The 23734-nt window shown below is 46.8% G+C and overlaps 1 protein-coding gene across 1 annotated transcript in view; it reads left to right on the forward strand.

The window, feature by feature from the left end:
* The first annotated feature begins 601 nt into the window (after window positions 1-601).
* Window positions 602-23734, forward strand: part of NIM1K (NIM1 serine/threonine protein kinase) — a 41823-nt gene continuing 18690 nt past the window's right edge. The window contains exon 1 of the mRNA XM_053927471.1: window positions 602-804. The gene's annotated coding sequence lies outside the window, so the exon portion shown is untranslated. The remainder of the gene's footprint in view (window positions 805-23734) is intronic.

The following is a 23734-nucleotide window of genomic DNA, read 5'->3' on the forward strand; positions in this document are numbered from 1 at the left end:
GCTTCCTTGTTTGTAACCTAAAAAATATTTGACACTTTGCAGTCATTTGCGGAGGGGCTTAGCGGGCGAGCAAACAGGAGGTCGGGGGCCACTGCCTAAGGGATAGCAAAGGAACGGCCTAATGCCTGCGAGGGATCCGCGCCGAAGGCGGCAGGAGCACTTCTTTCCGCAGAGCCAGGGCCCTGCCGGACTCGCCCGAAGGAGGGGTCACAGTGTTTGCTGGCATCCCCTGTTCCGCTGGGGAGTTACTGGGTGGCGGTCTCTCCAGGACGCAGAAACCTTTGATCCAGAGGCTGGAGCAACTCCGTACCGGGCTCGAGTTCGTGGGAGTTGTGTCCACCCCCTTTCGTCTGTGTCGCCGCTTCCCGTCTCTGCTCTGGGAGGGTCCACTCTGAGGCAGGGCCACCCCTGCTCCCCTCGGGTGTCTGCGACGGGTGTCCGGGAGCCCGGCGCCCCGCTCCCTGCCGCCCCTCCCTCCTGGCTGCCATAGAAACCGGCCACCCGGGGCTGGGCCCGCGTCTCCTGCCCGACTCGCCCCGAGCCCCCTCCCCCGGGCCAGCCCCCCGCTCCCGATTGGTCCTTCGGGAAACGCTGCGGGGCGCCCGGGTCCCCGCGGCGGAGCCCAGGCAGGGGCCGGCGGGCGGGATTGGCCGCCTTCGCTCAGGTCGGCCGCCCCTGACAGCTTGGGGAGCCCCGAGTGCTCCTGGCGCCGCGACACCCCCGCGCTGCCCGCGCCCGCGGCCGCTCCAGCGCCAGCGCCAGCGCCAGCCGCGCGGCCGAGCCGGAGCCGGGCCCGCCGGGAAGGTAAGTCAGGGCCGCGGGGCTCGCCGCCAGCACCCCCATCCCGCCCGCGCTTCCCTCCGCCAGGCTGCAGACCCGGGGGCGGGGGCGGCTCGCGCGTCCTCCCCGCCGCTCCAGGGCAAGGGGAGACACACTCCGGGAGGAAGGAGGGTCGAGCGGGGGTCAGGAGAAGGTGAGGCGCTCCTGGGGGCGTCTCCTCCCAGGCCTATCGGAGGAGAGGGCGTCAGGGCGGGAGGTGACCGAGTGCTCGCGCGGGTGGCCCGAGCCTCCGTGGCGCCCACGGGTATGGGCGCGTGTGCCCCCCATCCCTGGCTGTGCGACCCCCGTGTCTGTGTGCGCGCCGCACGTGAGCCCAGGAGGGCCAGGGCAACGGCCCAGATCTGCAGTTTGTCACCAGGGCTGGGGACCAGCGTGAGCCGGGCGGGCAGTGGACGGGACTGGCAGCGAGGGGCCGAGGCTCAGGGGATGACCCTGCCGCCACTCCCCACACCGCGACGCCCCCTTTGGAAAGACCGCACTAGTGAGGAAGAAGAGCCTCGCCTTCGCTCCCCGGATATCCCTCCAGGAATAGCAGGGGCTCCAAGACCCGGAGAGAGCGACCGGGGAAGGGCAAAGGGTCGCAACGGGGTCCTGAACATGCCGTTTCGAACCAGCTGTGTGTGCCTTGCACAACCCTGGGGAGATGCAGAGGTCGAGAGCAGAGAGGACGGTGCTCTGAGCCCTGGCGGGGCAGCGAAGATTCAGCCGTGTGCACTTTTTTTCCCTGTCCCCTCATCCTCCCTCCTCGTCCCCCCACCCCCTCCGCCTGCAGCTCCGCACCCCCACTTCGTCCCCCCGAGTTCGGCACCAACCCTATTCCTAAAATCAGAGCGAACCAACCACATTCTAAGCTCTCACTCGTGCAGTTCAGACAAGTTTGGAAGTTAAACAAATCGCGTTTGCACTCGTGGCCGCGGGAATCCAAAAGGAAAACAAACCGAACAAGACGGGAAAATCTCTTCCAAGTCAAAGCAAGATTCCAAAGGGGAATCCGAAACGAGCATCTGTTTAGGGCAATATGGTGGGGTATTTTGTTGTTGTTTTTTAATGCATCACTCAAGCTTGCACCACCAGTATTCAATAGGATTCACAGAAGCACTTCAAAAGATGGTTTCTGTTAGTGTTGCAAAGGCACTTCTAATTTTTGGTTGCCGTGGTAACCGAAGAAGTCGCCCTGCACTGTTGAGACGCTGCCTGGCTGGAACCAGGAGCTGCTATGGAGGAGCTCTTCTCGGGTCCCCTGCAGTTACCATGGTAACAATGATTGAGTTCCTAAGATACTTGTTTCTTTTCCTTAAAGTTCTAAAAGCCCAAAGCCTGTTGTTATTGTTGCTGTTGCTGTTTTATTTAATTTTATTTTTTCAGAGTTTGCCATTTGTAACACAGACCTGCCCTCTCAGACAACCGAAAGTAAACACGGCCCTGCAGGCAGCCCGCCCTGCCCGCGGGGCTCTCTTCCCCACTCCCGGCGCTAACCTCGCCGCACTGACCCAGGAGGGAGGAGGAGAGCGCTTGACGTTAAAGGAACCCTGGCCGCCACCACTCCCTCCCCATGTAGCGTTTAAACTCGGAATCCTAATTAGCTTTCTAATTAAGGGGTGGGGGTGTCCCAGAAAGAGGCTAATGGGGGAAAAGCAAAGTCCAACTCTCCATGGGCTAGTGTTTTGTGTGCTGTTGAATTTGCCCAGTAAAGCTCTTATGGATTTATTTTTGGCTTGACCACTGTTCAGTGGTCAGTCTAGAAATACCTTCAGAGAGGCCTCCTTCTGTGTTAGGAAGAAATGCGGATTGGACATTTCGCTGGAGGACTGTGTTTTTTTCCTAATAACCAACTACAGTTAAAGAAAAGGCAGGTTTGTGTGAAATCTACAGTTCCCGGGTAGGCCATGGAGCCCTCCATGCTCTCCGTCCAACGTGCGGTCTTCAGGTAAAATGGATGAATTTAGGGAGAGCACCGGTGCATTCGAATTTAGCAAATCTCCGGGCCTTTAAAGAGCCATAGTTCATTACACATTTGTAAGTCGTGAGCAATGAATCCTAGAAACCAGTGTTATGCATTGACAACATAGGATTGGAAAATTTGAATACCCCTAGACTTAACAGTTTAAAAGAAGCAAAGATTTTTGTCTTAGTAGGTTAATATTTTCGGTCAAATACATAGTTCCATTTTGAGACACTTACAAATTAAAATATTGTGAAATCCAACTTTATTCTTTGAATCTCATTATGCTATTTCTCTAGGGAGTAAGGAGCCTTAATTTACTGGTTGATTTTCTTTCAGCTGTTGAAAGGACAAACTTCATAAAATTACTCTCTGACAACATTCTATTGTTGTCATTTCTTATTGCCATTATAGAAAAGTTCTCTAGAATTGAAGTTGGAAATTTCAAGAGACGAAGGAAATATTCAAATTACTTATGAAGACAATAGTCTCCCATTTGAATTAAGCAGATCACAGCTCTTAAATTATTTTCTCTCAAAAACTTCAAAGATAGCTCAGCCATTATTTTAAGCATCCCAAAGAATATTAACCAATTTTACAGATGGGTGAGTTTCATTCAAAAGACTCAAGTCAATTCAGCTAATCACTTGGAAAATTAAGAGGCAAAATAATGCATATCAGCAAAGACTTAGAGAGTGTGGAGATGAGACAGGGTGGGAATGGCAGGAAGAATTTATGACCAAAGAGAACAATAAACTCAAAGGGAAAAAGAGTCTAAAGTGAGGAGAAAACTTACAGATTAAGGGAGAGGGAATACAAGAGAAAAAGTCCAGTGTAAAGAGAGTTGCACAGAAAAAAGAGAGAAAGAAAACAAAGAACGAAAAGAAAGAGAAAAAGAGGGAGGAAGGAAGGAAGGAAGGAAGTTAGTTGGAGAACAGAAAGCTAAAAAGAACTCTACTCTTCATCTTCCATAAACAACAGAGAACTCGATGCTTTTCCAGAAATCCCCAATACCCCATTCAGCAAAATCCTCTGAGGCAGAGCACCTGGAGGCCCGAGCAGCAGATATATACGCACTCTGGCTCACGGCCTCCCACGGCAGTGGAGTGGGCTGGGGCATCTTCCCCAACTTTGCCAAACTAGCTGCTCACTAGACCTTCCTCTTTCCAGTCTTGAAGCCACCAAGAACTCTTTCTATATCTCTATTTGTGGGGACAATTATTTGGGATATTTTATAGACATACTTGATTATGTGACTGCATTTTTTGCTTTAAATTGGAAGTTTTTACTTTTTAAAAAAGTTTTTACTTTTAAAAAGTTGCTGAAATAGTTATCAAAATAATGTATTCATCTAATTTTATGGATTAGAGCACATTAAAAGATTCTAACAAAAACAACAGTTCCCTCCTTGGACACAGTCACCCTCTGTTCTTAGCTGTTGAATTACTTACCTCCTTATTTCCGGACAATTTGCTAGGACAGCTGGTCCTTGATTCAGGTGTAGGCAGAATCTATGCACTTTCCCTTATACAGAGGAAGACATAGCTCTCTTACTCCAGACCCTCCAACTTCCTTCCCTTTATTTTTAAAAAATATTTTCTATATTTATTTTTAGAGAGGGCAAGGGAGAGAGAAGGAGAGGGAGAGAAACATCAATGTGTGATAGCCTCTTGCACACCCCCAACTGGGGACCTGGGAACGGAACTGGGGACTCTTTGGTGCACAGGCCGGTACTCAATCCACTGAGCCACACCAGCCAGGAGCCAGGGCCCCTCCCTTTATTTTTGCAGTTTGGTCAGTGGGAGGAAATCCACTAGAGCGTTATTAACATAACCTTTATTTGAAGATGCCAGGATCGGAAAGCTCCTAGGAGTATCTAGCTTTGGGCTAAATGTTCCTTAGGCCTTAGCCAGAGCAGCCAAAATTCAGAAGTAGTCGGTCAAGTATGGCTCTTGGAAGAGGGAGGAATTGTTCTGGCAGATGAGCTGCCACTGTTTGGGCAGTATGGATTTCATACAGGGGAATAAGGAAGCAGAGTCAGGGGCTAGAGTCTTGGGCTAGGATGACGGTGAGGGGGCCAAGGGCTTGCACACGCCTCACCGGAAAGTTCTGTCCCGCAGAAGCTCTCACATGTGATATCACAATTTTAATGACAACAGCACTGAGTGTACATTTTGGCTGCAATGGTTGTTCACTGCAGACACAGTTGTGAACGGTAATTGTGTTTCTTTTTCTGTACAACTTGTTTGGAGAAAATAATTATTTCATTTGTTCAGTTTTTAGGAACCTATTGCTACTCCTTTCCAAATATGCTAATGGCTCTGTAAAACATCTCTCCTTGGTGCTCTCAGACAATTGTTAGTTCCTTCCCTACCCTACTCCAGCTCTCTGAAGTGGAGCTTCAGTCCCGCAGGCTGGCTCAGTTCCGTTCGGGCCCTGACACGCACTGGCATTCCGAGATTTCCCTCCACCTCCCTTCTGGGCTGCTTCCCTGTCCTCCCCTCTTCTCTGGTTTTCCTCTTTCTTGGTTTATGCCTTCATTTTATGGAGCATCTGCTTTGGTAGCTCCTTAAAATAGGGTTAGGGGAAGTAAAGTTTTGAGACCTTGCACGTCTGAAAATGTCTTAATTTTACTCTCACACTTCATTGATGGTTTGGCTGGGCAGAGAGGATTCTAAGCTGTAAACTAATTCCTGCAAATTTCTGATGTCATTGGTTCATTGGGTATAGCTTCCAGCGTTGCTGAAAGTTTAGTGTCATTCCGATTCTTGATTCTTGGCATGAAATATTTTTTTTTTCTCTCTGGAACCTTAATTCTTTCATTGTTTTATGAATTTCACTAAGTATGAAATATGAATTAACTTTCTATGGGTGAGTTCATCTACATAGTGGCGAGAAAGTTGTGTTCTGCCCTTCTGGTAAATGAATGATGTCGACACACTTGGAAAATTATTCCTTTTATTGGTTACTCTTCCTTGTCACTTACTGATTATTGTTGATTTCGTCAACTCAGGACTTTGAGCTTTGAATAACTTGGTTGCTGCCCTTTTTTGGCCTCCTTGGATTTCCCCAGTCTCCTCCTGGGAGATCTGGCCCTATTTGGCTATTCTACAATGCACGACAGTCACCAGCCTGATCCACTCACACAAGACATATGTGGCCAGAAACAGCCACTTAGCAATATTTTCAGGGTTTTGGAATGAAGCCGTGAGCAACCCCAGGGAAGACCATGCCTCTTCCGAGCACCGCATGTGAGCACCGAGACAAATCTGTGTGACGGGTTTGTGCTCCGTCAGGTTGCCTGTGCCAGAGAATCCAGGTTTCCCTGGGAAGCAGAGATGCCGTTGGGAGGAGTGTGGGCTGGAGGACCTGCTTTGGAAGGAGAGATTTAGAAGGTGATTTAAGTGAAGAGGGTATTTCCGTCTCGCCAACATTCAGACTTGCTTAAGAGCCACTCTCTTTGGATAGCGCATCGAAAACATGTGACTACCGTTCTGTGTGGCATGGTGACTACTGTCCGTCAGAGAAAGTAAAAAAGATTTACCCGAGCTCTAAAACGATTGAGATTGTTAATATTTATAGAAAAGAGGATGCAACGTGTTTAGAGGATACAGCAATGCTAAGTGAGTAAACTCTTGGCTTAAAACTGTTTGTCTCATTGCTGGAATACTCAGTGAGAGTTGCAAATCAGTGAATTAAACCTTTTGTTCAATGCCAGGTTATTTGGTGAAAGTTGCCCATCACATCAGAGACAAAGATTCAAATACAGAATATTGATCCCACTGTTGGCTAATAAAATACACCCTGATCATATTTAACCATGCAGATTTTCGAAAAACTCTTAAATGTTTCTGGACTTCAAATTTAGACAAACCCTCCTGGGACATAATCCACAGCCCAAGCGCCCATAGAAGGCAGCGAGCTACCGCCGGCCGGCCCCACCTGCATTCTGCCTCAAATCCAACGAGGAAGGAGGGACAGAGGGAGCAAGCACGTGGAGTGAGCCAGCTCACAATGACTGCCACACCATCACTGATTGATGGGATGACCATATGACAGCTCTGGGGTCCACCTGTTGTCCCAGGGTTGCCATTAACAGTAACCCCTTCTTTCAAAATTGTGCTGGCGTGAATGACAGATTCTCTATGTTCACCCTCTGTGTTGAGTTGCTATTTATTGCAGGCTACAGAATGCAACCGTAAGATAAGTAACCAGCCAAGATGCCACGTGGGGAGAGCTTGTGTGGCACAGGCCGCAGATGTACTGGGCTTACCAGGGAGACACGTGCGTGACCTGACCAACAGGCTGGGGAGCTGGTTTTGGTGGAGATGGAGCATGGGGCGGGGGATGTAACCCCAGATATGAAAGATAAATGGACTGGGCACAGTGTGAAAGTTGAAAAGGCACACAGTTTGTGTGCCAGGGAGTTAGTTTTCTTTGAAAGACTAACAACAAACAACTTTTAATGCGGCCTTTGCTTGAGTGATGAGTGCTTTCAAACATGGGGTACCATGCTAAGATGTGATTTGGCCTAAGAGCATTCTGAGCACTCGTGGCACAAAATAAAAAGCCATTGATATTTACTAAGCCAAATATATACTTTTTTGCCATCATAAAGAACTTACCATTGAAATTTTGCATGTGAGGAGAACCATGATTTTCTGAATCATTTTCTTATGGAGCATGCATGGAGTGTGACTTTGAGCTATTTTAATAATAAATTCCTCTTTGACCAAGAGAAAATATTTACATTTTCTAAATTTTGAGGTAATATCAAATAAAAATATTTACTTAGGTGCTTATTTATTTTTTCCTAGCTTGGTTTTTAAATCCCAACCATTCGTTTTAGGGATTCATTCATTCTGTTGGGCGCTTGGTGGGCTGGCACAGTGGAAGGAGGTAAAGCGAGGATACATGGTTCTAGTCTTGTTTTTGCTGCCCACCAGCAAGTCTCTGTACCTCCCTGAATCTGTTTCTCAAATACACCGCGAGAGACTCAGTAACCCTGCAGCCCTGCCCCTTTGCGCTCCAACAAGTCCATGAATGTGCCCGGTCATGGTCATTGCTGGAAACCATGAGACAGCCACTCGCTGGCAGCCGGCGATTGGCTTGGCTTAGGGATGTGTTAAGCAGTAAGATCGCAGAGGAAAACTGGGATGAGGCCATGAAGGGCCTAAACATGCAGCTTGTTTTGTCTTTCTGGTGGTCCCGGGTATCCAGAGAGCTCCTCCAACGTCGTATTTCAAATGAATCAATGTTTTTGTATCAGCCTTCCTCGCTGTCCACCCTTCTCATCCATACATAGTAATTGGGAAGACGAGGGTGTGGGATGATCTTAGCCTTGCCTTCTGAGTCTCAGCCTTTTCTGGGTGACTAGAGAGAAGAAAATGTCGAAGTGATATTACAGTGGGGTCCTGAAGGCTAAGACAGGGAACAAGTGTGCTCCAGTGAGGCCAGGCTGGGTGCTAGCGCTACCCGGCCGTGAAAGGGTATTTTAGGATAGGGAAGGGAAGCTTGAGGAATAAATTGCTTAACTGATGCAGATCTCAGAAGTTTCCTTCAGGGCTGGATATTTAACTGTGAGCCTTTGAGAGGAAAGGGACTAAGGATGCCTTGGAACCCTGGGTAAACACTGACTCCCTCCCGTCCTAGAGGTGGGATTTAATTCACTGCTAATTAGTGTTGATTTTGGCTCTGTCAGGGGAAGAGTAAACACAGGGAAGGCAAGGAGGCGGGAGAAAGGCAAAGGCAAGTGCATGGGTATGTGCATTTGTACGGCCATTTGGGAGGAATCCAGAAGTGCAAAGATGGTGTTGAAAATAGAGCAGGAATTATTTCTCATGCTTTAAAATAAAGCAAACTCTGCTGGAAGCTACTAACATATCATACCTTAAAAATAAAATAAGGGAGGAATGGAGTCTTTTTGACTTTCACTGTGCTCGTTTTAACCTTGGTAGCCTTCCAAGGGGAAGCCACAGTTGGGTTGTTTTTGCTCTCTGTGGGCGGGAGCAAATGCTGGTCCGTAAACACTCCAGTGCTCAGGGTCCAAACAGCCTTCTTAGGGACGTCTCCCCACACTTGAGGTGCGCTTCGCGGGGCACCTCGGAGTGCTGTATGAAAGCAATGGGCCGTTTCAACAAACCCACGATGGTGCAGAAGCTTTCTAGCCAGAGGTGCCCTGATTGGGGCACCCGCAATAAACCTGCCCTTGTTTCAGATGGAACACTTGAAAGAGTTTTTGTTGTTTTGTTTTGTTAAATTTTGCCTTTTCTTCTTTATTATAGAATAGTCATTTTTAAGTGGGTTGGGTTTTAGGGTTTTTTTCAGCCAAGGAAGGGTGTTTACAACAGAAATATCTATTTCTGTATCTTCTAGACCCCACGGTACCTTTTAAAACACCTGTACAAATTGAAATCAATCCAGCCAGCATTTACGGACTCCTCCTGGGTCTTGGTTGCCCAGAATCCTGACATTAATACGACCAAGGACCTGTCTCACAGAAACCCATATTCCAGTAGAGAGGGCAAGTATGTACACAAGTAACGCAGACACCAGATGGGACTTGAAGATGCTGAAGGAAAACATAACATTCATGGGGGAGCAACCAGAGGAAGAGCTGAATTTTGGTTGGAGTATCAGGAAGAGAAGAGAAGGAAAGGGACAGGAAGGAAAGGGAATTTAAGCTAAATCTGAATAATGAGTAGAATTTCAACCATCACCTGATTGAAATAAGAAAAAGAATGGAGTTAATCTCTTATACAAAAAAAAATTGAAAATAATGCTGTGCTTACCAACACTCTGTTTAAATTCATTTAATCATTTATTCATTCCATAAGCATCAGTGAGTGCCCACGATGCTGAGTGCCAGCACTGTGCATACACAGACACGGATGCAACACCCTCCCTGCCCGAGCACCCTCGTGGGCCAGACAGGGAGACGGAGACGCTCAGGCAAACGACGATTCCAATTCCGCAGAGAGGCAGATGTAACTGAAGGGCGCGTCAAGTACTCTGAGAGCGCCACGGACTTAAGGAAGTCAAGGAAGACCTTGCAGAGGGGTAGAGCTTTGAGGGGTCATGGGGGAGTGGGTCGAGGAAAACAGGCCACGGAGATGGAATGTCACGTGCAAAGGCACAGAAGCATGGAGCAGCATGAGACGTTTATGGGATCTCAGGTATTTTGATAAGCGTCCAGCGTAGGGGTTTAGGGGAGGGGAAATTTTCCTTCACCCTGTTAGAGTCCCCGGCCAGGCCTGAAAGTCAAACTGACAAAGTCAGAGTAACAGGAGAAAAGCACACACATTCATCTGATACCAGTTTTATGTAACCCTGGAGCCTTCAGAGGGGAATGACGCCCTGAAGAAGCAGACCTGCATGTCTGATGCTGGTTGGGCGGAGCGTGGAGTGTCGTGGGGGAACACACTGGGCCAGAGAGGTGGCGGTCCGTGTAACAGGCTGGGGGACCTCGGAAGGGCCTGTATGTGAGGATTCTTCTCCGTGTCCTTTGGCCTTTGGAGATGAGGATGCTCCCCCCTTTCCTTCAGGTATAGGGAGGGCACCTCTCACCAGACAGTTTTATAACATGATTCAGTGAAGATGAGCAAGGGGAGAAGGAAATTCGAGTTACCCTCCTGCTTAAAATAACACACCACAGTGCCATAGTTTGGGGTAGCATGTCCTGAGCCCCATCTGGAGGGGGGTAAATAGGAGCAGTAGAGATGAGACTAAAAACAAAATTAAGTGCCAGGTATTAAAGAACTTTCTAGACTATGTCCTGGAGATTGAATTTTATCCTACAGTCACTTTCATGAAGGATTTTAAGCAGGGCAGGGACTGCTACATCTTAGAAAGACCCTGCAGGCTGTTTTCTGGAGAAGCTGAGCTGGGCGGGACGGGAAGTAGGACCACCCATGAGAAGGCTGTGTCAGCCATCCAGGTACAGGGTGGGCTTCAGACCGGCCCTTCTCATCAGCCCCCACATGCAGTTCAGAATTTCAGCAAAGCTCACTGGAAAACAAGTCTAGTAAAACCTAAGTTCTGATTTTCCTTATATGGTTGTTTAACTGCACTGAAAAAAACCAAATATCAATTATTTAAGACTTCTCTTGCCTCCTCCTTGGTGCCCTTGGTGCGGACGCCCTACAACATGTGCATTTTGCCTGCTGTGGGATCCGGCAGACGTAGGGCTGCTGGGTAAAGGATGGGCTGGTGTAGAAGGGGGAGGGCCAACAGGAAGAGGTGAGGGGATCCAGAAGCCTGGGATGGGGCCTGGATGCCCGACTTGGCCGTGTTGCTCTCTGCCTTTGGGTCTCTACTGCTCCCCGTTCTTTCTGGCCTCCAGCCTCCTCTGCACTTAGTCCCGGCTTTAACAGGCACTTTAAAACATCCTCGCCTGAGGCCCCAAAGAAATCCCTCCTAGATTTAGCCCCTGACTTAGCCACCCTCAGCACAGCACTGTCCTGTGGCTCTGACACACCCTGGCTCTGGCATGAGGTGGGCTCAGCAGGGGCCTCATTCTCTTCTCCCATCCTGTCTTTCCTTAAAGAGTGGCTCCTCCTTGCAAAGCCTCCTGGTCAACCTACTCACTCTGGATGGTGGCTCATGGACAGGAGGAGGAGATGCCCTCTGATAGAGACACGGCTTTTATCCCAAGTAATTAACCCACCACCAGTTCCCAAATCTGCCTGGGGGCAGATTCCAGTCAGCAGCCAAATGTATTTCTGGGGTTGAGATTTTTCCTGAATATTCTAGGGCATCAAGGACACAGCTGGGAAGAGAATTTTCCCCGTGGCCCCGGGCCTTGTGTTCACACTGTTCTCTTCAGGAGTCCCAAAGCCCCGACGTCAAAATAAACACACAAACGACTTCAGGGTGCGTAGCAGAGTCTCACACGCAGCTCTAGCTCTTTCTGCGTGCTCTCCCAGGCCCCACGGAGGGCGGAGGGCGGCACAGGCACCAGGTCCTTTATTCTCCTCTCTGATCTGAGCGCCCACCTCTGCCTGGGAGCACATTCTCTGGTCCGAGGGTGGTAGTGCCACCTTTCAACCCCTTGATGTGTATGGTGCCCGGTTTCATTTTCTCCACTCCATCCTCTCTCTGGATCCAGAGCTTTGGAAAATCTCAGCTTTAAAGGGCTGGACTAGACCGTCTCGGGAGGGTGGGCCAGTTTATTGTGTCAGGGCCGAGTCACGTTTACACACATAGTCATCAGAGACAGGCCACGTTCCCTAGAGATTGGTGGAGAAAAATGTATATTTTTAGCCCTTAAGCCCCCAAAAGTCTCTGCTGCAATTACAAACAGTCAAAATAGCAACAACCAAAGCACAGACAGAAGCACATGGGTAACACGTGAGAGAGCTCCTTGAATTTGTCACCTCCACACCGGTTTCGCTCCCTCCTCCCTAGCAGCTGTTGGCACGCAGGCATCCAGAACTTTCCTGCACTTGGCAGGTGCCTTTCCTTATATATGTGTAGATCTCCACGTAAATGAATGATGATGACTATTCTGAAGCTCTCAGAAGTGTGCCTACTGCAGAGAGCTCGTGGTCAGTTCCCCAGACTCCCTTTATTTTTACAATGACAAATAACTCATCAATTCAAACTGAAGGAGTGTGGGCAGGCGGGAGGAGGCATGTGGGCTGAGAGTCACAGAAGAAACTTCTGGATGCATACTTCTGAATCTTTGCATGTTCGGTCTGTGATCTTTCTGCAGTTTTATGTGTTTAAAAAATCTCCAGTCTCTAGAGCTCAAGCTGTGCTCAGGAATGGCCCGGTAAGATAAGACAGCTCTTCACCTACTTTCACTGGCCTCCCTGGGGGACTTTTTTCCAGCCAGAAGTACCGGGTCAATTAGCAAGCAGCACAGAACAGTGTGTAGCTCTCTGAACTAGCTCCCGGAGCCTCCTGGCTCCCTGCGGACAGCACTTAGCTGCCTCTCCAACATCCTGTAATCACATCTGCCATCAGCCCCAGATGGGTTCCGCGCTGGTGAAGAAGGCGGCTCTAATGACATTTGCCTTTCTCTTTGGTCACAAAGGTCATCTGTGCAGATGCCCAGCAGTTCTCGGAGCACTAAAGGCACAGCCAGACTCAGGAAGGCCCTTTCTCCTCAGAAGAGCCGTGTCTTTGGTTTTCCAAGGTGGTGGGCGCGTGGGACCGTGACTCCAAGACTCCTGTTCTTTAAGGGATTTATGTCGTTATTTACCAGGCTGCCTTTGGATGGAAGGCCAGTTGGGTTTTGATGTATTTTTTCTTCATGTACAGTCTAGAAGGATTTAATTTTCTGCCAATATTTATTGATTAAAAAAAGAAAACAGCTCTTTGATCCTGGTACACCTTATAGGTATAAACCCACAAAGAAAAGTAAATACCCTTTGTTACCATTTTCTTTCCTGAGAGCGTATAAAAGTGTAGAGGTGCTTTATTTTATATGAACTAAAACAATCTCTTTCTGAAGACCCGAGGAATGGTTTCCTGGGAGGTGAGTGGAGGGAATGTCCTTTGTGGAAACCGGGGAGTTTGTCCCCTGGCTGGTACTAAGCCAGCCTCCTGTGAATTTTGAATTGTTTGCAACAACAGAAGAAAAGCTGAAGCAGCTGAGACACCTGAGGCAGCTGTGGAGGTGAAAGGGCTGTTTTTTTCCCTCTGGGATGCAAGATTTGAGTTTACAGGTGAATACTGTCTTCACATCAATGCATTTGATACCTTTAGGTGATGCAATAAAGGTATCAGACATTGGACAGAAAGGCTGGCCCTTAATGAACAAAGGCTTTCTGGAGGAGGTGAGCAAGGACAAAGTACTATGGAACCATGGACAAGTCACGCAGCCTCTCTGGGCCCTGGTGTCCCAATGTACAAGGTGAAGAGGTGAGAGGAGAGCTGAAGTGTCTTCTATTTCTAACATTCCGCGATTGTGCAATTCTTTGTTCTAGTCACTTTAGACAGCCTGGCCAAAGACCAGTAGGGAAGATCCAAATAAAGGTCTGAAGTGGACCATAGCTGTCAAGAACATGGATGAAAGACGTGAGCCTCTAGAGATGGAACTAGAAGCAAAGGAACATGAGTGATCTAGAGTTGGTTCTATTTAATTCAAAATCATGGTTAAGGTAGGAAAAGGATTTGGAGGCAGTTAGCTGGGTGCTTTGCATTTAGTGACTATTTTCTAGTGTAACATTTTAATTCCTTTAATTATTTTAAATGTGTTTTAACAGCTTATTTGAGATATGATTAAAATACCGTACAATTCCCTCATTTAAAGTATACAATCTGATGGCTGTTTGCATATTCAGAGTTGTACATACTTCACCACAGTCGATTTTAGAGCATAGTCACGTCACTGAAAAGAAATGCTATTCTGCTCAGCTCAGCATTCCCAAATGCACTGCTCGTAACCCCAGTCAACCACTCATCTGCTTTCTGTTTGTGTAGATTTGCCTATTTTGAACATTTCACACAATATGCAGCCTTGTGTGACTGGTTTCTGGGGCTTAGCATAGTATTTTCAAAGTTGGTCCATGCTGTAGTGTGTATCAGCACTTCATTTCTTTTTATTGATGAATTGTATCGATTACCACATTTCATGTATCCATCCATCAGCTGATGGATATCCAAGTTGTTTCTACTCTTTAGCTATTATGAATTATGCTGCAAACATTTGTATGTAAGTTTTTGAGTCGATGTGCGTTTCATTGCCCTTAGGTATGTACCCAGGAGTGACATTGCTGGGTTATTTGATAACTGTATTCAACTATTTAAAAGTCTGACAGATTTGTTTCTCAAGGTGCTGTACCATTTGACGTTCCCACCCCCGGTGGAGGCGGATTCCAGTTTCTCCGCATCCTGGCTAACACTTGCTGTCACCTGTCTTTTCTATCCTGGCCCTCCTAATGGGCGTAAAGTGGTAGATCACTGTGGTTTTGCATTCCCCGATGGCTGATGATGTTGAGCATCTTTTCACACGCTTATTGGTCATTTGTACATTTTCTTTGGAGAAATGTCTATGCCGATTCTTTGCCCATTTTAAATTGGGTTATCTTTTTCTTATGAGTTGCTTTATTTATAGATTCTAGATACAAGTCCCTCATCAGACACACGAGTTGCAAACATGTGTTCCCATACCGTAGATAGTATTTTCACTTTCTTGATGGTGTCCTCTGGAGCGTAAACGTTTTTTAATTGGTGATGTCCAGTTTATTAACTTTTGTGGTTGCTTGTACTTTTGATGTCACAGCTAAGAAATGATTGCCTACCCCAATGTCAAGATTTATGCCTGTGTTTTCTTCTAAGAGCGCATAGTTTTAGTTCTTAAGTTTGCGTCTTGGATGCATTTTGAGTTAGCCTTTGTCTATGGTGTGAGGTAGGGGTCTGACTGCATTCTTCTGCACGTGGATAGCCCTTCCATTATTTTTTGACTATATATTTCTACTTATTTTCTGAGCAGTTGCTCTCAGGTTTAAAGTATACATTTTAACTTATCAGAACCTACCTTAGATGTATACTACCTGAATTCTAATGAGATCTAGAAAGTTTATTCTTTTACAGCTCCATTGTCTTCCCCCCTTACTTGTGCTATTATTCTTATAACATCTCTATACGTTGAAAATACAACATGCTGTTATAACTCTGACTTACATAATTTTATGTCTTTTGAAGAAGATGAGAGAGGAAAGGACAGCGAGTATAGATAGACCTGGGCTATTATAAGCCCTGTGAGTGTAGAATGTTCTCTGCTCTGCTCAGCATCATGTCCCTGGTGCCTAGGACAGTGATTGTTACGCAGTAGGCACTTACGTAGGATATAAGTAAGTAAATAATGAGCATCATACGGATAATAGGTGAACTCCCAGATGGGGAGTCCCAATACGATGTGGCAATGAATAACGAAGAGACTAAGAGAATAAGGTTGTGTGAGTTGTGGTGATGTTGAGGGAGCAGTACAGTGATGGCACAGAACAGATGCTCAGCAAATGTTGAATGAATGACTGAAGCATCCGTGGCTGGTGCAGATCTTAGAGGATGAAGCAAGAGAGTGTCCATCTCAGAAGCCCCTGTGCCCCGCAAATGGACACACCCTCTGCCTCTTCTCGGGTCCATGGCTCCATGCCGGTGCTTCCTCTGGGGTTCTCGCCTCATGCCCCCCCATCCCTGCTGGACTGTCAGCTCTCTCTGTGGGGTCCAAGCAGGACGTCCAGTCCATGAGGGACAAGAAGCACAAGCCTGTTGGTCAGGTCTGAGCAGAGAGAAGACAGGAGAAATTTAGCACTAACCAAGTCAGTGGGGTGGAGGGTAGACAGTGAGAAGAGGAAGGTGAGAACTATTGGTGATAAACTGAGGCAACTGAGACAGAACTGGGACAGTCTACTGTTATTCATTCACTCACGCACCCACAACGTTTATGGAAAGCCCGCTTTGTACTGGGCTAGAGATGCAGAGAACAAGGTGTTCAACCTTCCTCATGCCAAATATCCTAACCTAGACATAAAAAATCACTTCATTGTTGAACAAACATTCTGGAAATAATGACACAGCCCACTGTGTTTAAGAGGCTCAAGTCTGGAGCCTCCCTGCCTGGACTGGACTCCCGGCTGGCGAGTTGCCTGACCTCCCGCTGCTCAGCAAAGCTCCCTTTTCTGCAGATTTGAGTTATTAGCACCTACCTCCTGGAATTCTTGTAAGGATTACATGGTTAACACACAGAAAGCACCAAGAATAGTGCCTACCACATAATATGTACTATTATCATTAACATAATAACAATTATTTCAAAAGACCAAAATTGTTCATTGAGATTATCCAGTAAATTTCTTTTTTTTTTAAAGATTTTATTTATTTACTTTTAGAGAGAGGGGGAGGGAGGAAGAGAGCGAGTGAAACAGCAATGTGTGAGAGATACATGGATCAGTTGCCTCTCTCACGCCCTGAACTGGGGACCTGGCCTACAACCCAGGCATGTGCCCTGACCGGGAATTGAACCCGCGACCCTTTGGTTTGCAGGCCAGCACTCAATCCACTGAGCCACACCAGCCAGGGCTCCAGTAAATTTCAATAAAATTTTAGGTTTCCCACGTTTCCTGGCTACCTAAGCATCTTCTCCGTGTATGTATGTGTGTACGTGCGCATTTATTGATTTTAGAGCTTGAGCCATTAAGAAGCAACAACACTCTTTTCTTATGTTTGTTTCATTTTGTTAAATGATTACCGTGACAAAGAGCTGTGCTAGACCTTTGAAAAGCCAGGGCCACCCCAGCAGGTGACTGGGGCTGAGGAAGCCCCCGGGGTGGATAATTCTGAAGGAAGGAAAACAATTTTGTTTCTCTCAAATTAGGTTGATATAAGTGAATTCCTGCCTGAGATACCAGCGCTGGGGCAGATCAGTGGGCTCAGAAATCAGAAGCACCAAAGGTGATGAGACCAGTGGAAATGGAGGAGCCGTTTGAAACAAGGATCAAAGACTGTTTCCAAGAGCAGCGTCACAAAAGACTCTTCTTGAGGCTTGAAGAAACGAATCTTTAGAAAGCTAGAGTAGAAAGGTTGAATGTTATTTCCATCACTGAATGCAGGGACCTCTCCCCACTCCTCCCCCCGCCTCTCCCCCTTCAGTGTGCTCTGCGACCCACGTGCGTGGTGCGGACGCCTCGCACACAATTCACTTGTACAATCAAGCCTTGTGTTGACTGCAGAATGGCAGGTCCTTTCTAGTCGATTTTCTCAGTAAAAACCCGGAACGTACTTCAGACACTGAACATGGATGGTACCCGCTATTCTTTTTTTTTTTAAACATTCAATATTATTTTGTATCAGTTTCAGGTGTACAGCATAGTGGTCAGAAATCACATGCTTTGCAGAGTGTTCCCCCCGATATTTCCAGTGCCCACCTGGCGCCACACGTAGATAATCACGATATTATTGACTCTGTTTCCCAGGCTGTACTTCACATCCCCGTGACGATTCTGTAACTGCCAGTCTGTCCTTCTCAGTCCCTTCCCCCTTTCACCCCGCCGCCAGGGTACCTGCTCTTCTCATCTCAGGAGCCCATCGCCTCCTTCAAGTCAGGCGTGCACAGTGAGCATCCGGGACGTTGAGTGGACCCTCAACAAATTCATCCAGCGAAGAGGGAGTTGATGGCATGTGATAGGCATTTAATGAATGTTTGTCAAGTGAATGAGTGATGGTGGTGATGGGGAGTGAGAATAAATTGGTCATGAAGAGGAGTATCCTTTAGATATTTTACCGTGAGGGAGCTCGACTCACACAAATCAGAAAAAATACGAAGAGTCAGATCCTGAGACAGGTCGTCTTCTAATACTTCTATCAGAAATCCTCAGATCTAGCTTTCTAAATGTCGGTGAGGGGAAGGCACTGGGCTGTAATATTTCAGCTTGTCCTTGGAGGTCATGGGTTTTTAACAACCTCATTCACGTAAACACTGCAAAGGTCCAGAAGGGGGCGATGTGACACTTGAACTTTAGGAGGAGGTGCTCGCCATCCCGCCCCCCAAATGTTTTGGAATCCACCCTGTATTGTTAAATAGAGAATCTCAGAGGTCAAGGCTGGCAAGATCTTTAGACATTGTGCTGTCCAACACTCTCACTTGCCAGTGAAGACGCTGTAGCCCAGAGAGGGGAAGGAACTTGCTTCAGGTCACACAGGCATTTAGTAGGAAGGCCGAACTCCAGCCTCATTCTGGTTCTAAATCTACAGCCTTATCCTACACCCCCATTCAGTGGTTTAATTAGGGAGAATCTCCCTGAAAAGCAGAGTTTCTCAAAGTTGTACTGTGTAGCAATAACTTTTAAAGGAATAGAATTGTCACAACTTTCTGAATGGATAGGACTGAAATTATTTTATTATAGACAAATATAAATAAAAATTCTTCATTCAAGATACTAAAAATGTACAAATATAAAACCCCATTTAAATTGTTTTTCCTTGTTGCTTGTATACATCTATAAAGCAAAACAAATTTTACCAAGTTAAGTACAAACAAAACTTCAAACCAATGAAATTCAGATTAACAATATTACTCGAAAAGGAGGGATGGTATAGTTTGTTGAAAATAACTTTTTACTTGTAAGTAAATTAAGTAAATATGGTACTTTGTAAAACAATGACATATTCATTTGTATCACCTCAGTTTCTTTCACATGACCCGTCCTCATAAGTATTTGTGAATTTGCTTTGTATGAAGGTATAACTAACTTGAAATATTGTAATATCAGAAAACCAAAATCTGAAGTCTCTTCAATTGCTAATCAATTGTTATTCGATCCTTGACCCGGGCACTTTCTTCTATCTGTCTATCTATCTACGCATTTCTAATTTTTAAAGTTATTATACAAGTTATAAGACATAAACGTATGTAAAAGTTCGTGGCGTAAACAGTATAGCATCGTGCAATGCTATGCTGCATGAACGTTAGGTTGCTGTACAAAGGTCAGAACAGCAGAAGCTTACAAAAGGTAGAATCTCCTTCTGTCGCATCATGACACGAGTCAGCGATCCAGGGCTGACCTGGCTGGTGGCTGTGACCTAATGGGGTGCAGTCCCTTCTCCTCTCCCGGCTCTGCTCCTTCGCATTCATGCTTCCATCTCGGTCTCAGACGGTTGGTCCCATTCACAGGCCGGCTGGGTCTCTGCTCCAGCCGGCAAGAACAGGGGAGAAAGAAGAGGTGGAGGGCACGCTTCTTTCCATCAATGGCACGACCTGGAAGTTGCATTTACACTTTGGCTCACAGCCCGTGACCAGAGCTCAGACCCACGGCCAGACCTAACTAGAAACAGCGCCTGGGGAATACAGCAGTTGGGTAGCCTTGTGCCCAGCTAAAACTTTCATGTTCTAGAATAGTGTTTTTCCAACCTGGCTCCACAACACAGCCACCTGGGAATCTGAAAAAAAGACCAAAAACCACGCCCACCCTCAAACCAACTCAATGGGACTCTTCGGAGGTGGGGCTTCTTCTTCTTTTTTTTTTAAAGCTCCCTGGTGATGTTAATGCTGGTCAAGTCTGAGAAATTCTGCTGTTGAAGAAAGAACAGGTGAGGGAGGTAACTCCCAGCTGAACCCCACTCTGCACCCCTGCCGAGTGTCATCCAGGATCTGTTCTTCCAGACCTTTCTGTATGAATATACAAATAAACTCAGACATACATATGCACGTGTGCCAACACCCAATAGTGACTCCAGAATTTCTACATGGGTGGGTCTCGGGACAGTAACGCTACTGGAAAAGCATGAGCCTCTGTTTGCACAGCGCCTTACATCGACTTAAGGTAACGTGAAGCATCTATATCAAAGGAGGGGGGCTCTGATGGAGAATTGGAGGCGGCGGGAGAGCTAAGGCCTACCTAAGCCACCTCTTGGTTCAGTCCTGGCAAGCGTGGTCTAAAGAATCCGTTGTCTCTTGCCAGTGGTTGGAAATGCCCACTCTACGGCATAGTACGTGTCCGTATCTATGAAAATCTCTTTTAAAATCATCTCCATTCTGCCAGTCCAGGCTGCTATTGCACACCGACATTTGCCCCCTTTTTTACATGGGATAACTTCTCTCCTGTCCCCTGCCACCACCTCTCACTTCCCTCCACTGCCGGGTAGACATTTAAGCACTCTCAGATGTGTCACTTCTCCCGCGTGAAGGGATCACTTAGGAGGCACGAGAGGCTCTGGATACAGGTTCCAAGTTCCACTAGAACTTTTCATGGTGTAAAAGGAAGAGCGTTTGTTCTGCAGCACGGTTTTCCTGCCCCACGACCATGACCCTGGCCTCCAGCCTGCCGCTGTAAGACCATCTTGCGCTCTGCTCAGGTGGAAAGAGTGTCTTTTCGGACGTCCTCTCAGGCTGTCACCCAGACGTTGTTCTTCGTGAACGCACTGCATTGGAGTTGCAGAAAGTTACGAGGCAGCAAAAGAGCATTTCTGCTTTGACTTGCAGATAGTTTTAATCTAAAAATAAACCATGAGCTGCAAATAGGCAAGACGGTTCCCACGGGGTGCTTTCTAAATCAGTTATGTCTGAGGAGGAACGCCTTCCACTCTCCTGCTCAGGGCCACCTGCATGCGATTCGCTCCATGTTTCCACTGGGCATCTTAGTGCCGTCCCTGTTGGTTTGGAGGCGGGCACAGTCCCTCCGAGAAGATGAGAAGACTGGTGTTTGGAAGTGAATTATAATTGAGATTAAAATCTCTGTGGGGGAACCACCTGAGTTTCTGCCCTGTCTCTATCGGAATGTGACTCCATTCTCTTCCCCACGTGTTTGAAATGCCTAGTGTTTCGTGTTTGGTCAAGTTTACTTAAATCCCCCGTCTCCACCCTCATGCAGCTAATGGTCAAGACATCTTTTAAAAAGGGCAAATTTTTAACGTTTTTTATTTTTAAATTATAGTTGACATGCAATATTGTATTAGTTCCAGGTGGACAACGTAGTGATTAGACATTAAATACCTTACGAAGTGACCATGGTAAGTGTAGCCACCATCTGTCCCGGTGGGAGTGCAGTGTTACGGTGCTTCCCGGTGCTCCGCTGTGTCCCCCTGGCCGTTCTGTGAGTGGCGCTTGCCCTTCTTACCCCCTTCACCTGTCTCACCCACCCCCACCTGCCCACCCGGCGGCTGTCAGTTTGTTCTCTGCATCCATGTTTCTGTTTTGATTTCTCTTATATACGGAATCTAAAAACAAAACACATGGACAAACAAAACAAAACAAGGGCAATTGCTTAGCTTGAGCAGGTCTTCATTGTTGTTCTTTGTTTTAACCTCACCTCTCACGCCAGCCTGTTCTTCACTCGTTCATTTATTCATCCATCCATCTGTTCATCAGGCCCTGGTGCCTGTTGTAAAATGCCTAGCATTTTGAAATTACAAATACTATATTTTTTGATCTAGTAAATTTTAACAATCGTTTTTAAAAATTGCATTACAGAAAATTTTAAACATATACAAAAATGATGCAAAGAATGTTACAGTGTAGCCCTGGCTGGTGTGGCTCAGTGGATGGAGCGCAGGCTGCGAATCAAAGGGTCTCTGGATCGAGTCCCAGTCAGGGCACGTACCTGGGTTGCGGGCCAGGTCCCCAGTAGGGGGCGCATGAGAGACAACCCCACATTGACGTTTCTCTCCCTCTCTGTCTCCATCCCTTCCCCTCTCTCTAAAAATAAATAAATAAAACTCTTTAAAAAAAAAAAAGAACGTTACAGTGTAAACCTCCATATGCTCATCACCCAGCATCAAAAATTATTGATTCAGTGACAAAGGGCAACCTTGTTTCATGGAAATTCCCATTGTTCCCTCTACTCCTGGTTATTTTGAAGCACAGTCCAGACTTACCCTTTTCAAAGACTAATGCATGATCTCATTTAAAACAAACCTTTTTGGCATTTTAAACTGCATTCAAAATTTATTTCATTTCTTTTTAAATTACTTTGGTTAACAAAAACGCTTCCAAAATTCAACTTTTATAAATAAACAGGGAAACTGTGGGTTCCCTTAAATGCATACCAATGCTATTTATAAACAATAAAATTTCAACTTAAGATCATAAGTCTAAATCAATTGTTCAATTCTTCATTTTAAATTAGAATCACAAAACTAATTTGTCTCTCTATTATACCTAATTTTCTTCACATCACAACTATATAAAATACGCATCTTTATAGGCTCATCAAAACAAAATATTAATACCATGGAATTTAAGTCTCTTAAACACTTGTGTTTTTAATGCTAAATCTTCCCAAGCTTAAAGACTCTTAATTGCCGAGAAACTACTGTGTCGTACTAGACCTCACAGAGGTGAGCAGCTTCCACCCAGCTGGCTACATCTGGGAATTAAACTCAACCAATCTGCTGTCCTGTTGGTTTTCTAATCTTCCTCTTGGGACCCAGATTCTTACAGATGCTTGACTGACAGTTTGAGTATTTGATCGCTCATGTCTAACTCTGAGGTCAGAGTTGTAAGACAAGTGCCGATAACAAAAAGGCATTCTGTGAGAACTGATTGGGTGGTTAAATAAACTTGGGCACACTGAAACAAGGAAGAACAGACCCCGCCTGTGTACTTGTGTGCGTTTTGAATGCCACAGGCTGTAAGGGATGCAGGCACGTACCTGAGAGGTGCCAGAGGCACCCTTCCCTGACGTATCTGACTGCGGGCCCATGGCCCGCCCTCCCTCTTTTTTCGGATGACGTACCTATAAAGCCGGGAGCAGAGCCTGCAAATTGGCAATCTGGAGGCCAAGTCTGCCCTGACGGTTCAGTTCACTGGGCCATACAGTGTTTTAAAAATATTTAACCCATTATTGAAAAATTAGAAGGGCTTACCAACAATTTCTTGATTTCTAGTTGCTTTTGAAGAATTAGAAGGCCTGGCAGAAGTAAGCCTGCATTCCAGCACAGCCACCTGGCTGGAGTGGGGCATGGGCTGCCTCAGGACGGGCAACTGGGTGCGGGGCTGAACCCCACAGAACACCTGCCAGCCCTCCTCAGCATAGAGTCTGTGACCCCATCAGTCCAGGGAGCCTCCAGTGTGGTAGAACTCCGTGTGGAGAGAGCCCATGTCAGCCCATCAGACGGTGCGGACCGACTGTGGGTGGTCAATGGAATGAGGGAGACCCGCGCTGGGCAGCCGAGAAAGTAGCCTGTGAGGTCAGGAGGGACAAGAGGCAGCACCAAGGAGCAGCTCTGCTGTCCACCTGGAGGCCACATCCAGTTCACACTGGTTTTCCATTTGCTTCAAAATTCCCAGGTAGGACCTCCACCTGTGGGGGTCCACCTGAGGGACCTGGATGTGTGGGGTGAGAATTGAGGAGCCAAGCACAAGAGCTGAGGTGGTAGGAGGGGTGTCCAACCTGTGGCATCTCTGGACCACACTACAAGAAGAAGAGTCGTCTTGGGCCACACATTAAACACACAAACACTAACGAAAACTGATGAGCGAAAGAAGGTTTTAAGTGAATTTACAATTTG

This window comes from Desmodus rotundus, chromosome 1 (assembly GCF_022682495.2).
Source record: "Desmodus rotundus isolate HL8 chromosome 1, HLdesRot8A.1, whole genome shotgun sequence".
Lineage (NCBI taxonomy): Eukaryota > Metazoa > Chordata > Mammalia > Chiroptera > Phyllostomidae > Desmodus > Desmodus rotundus.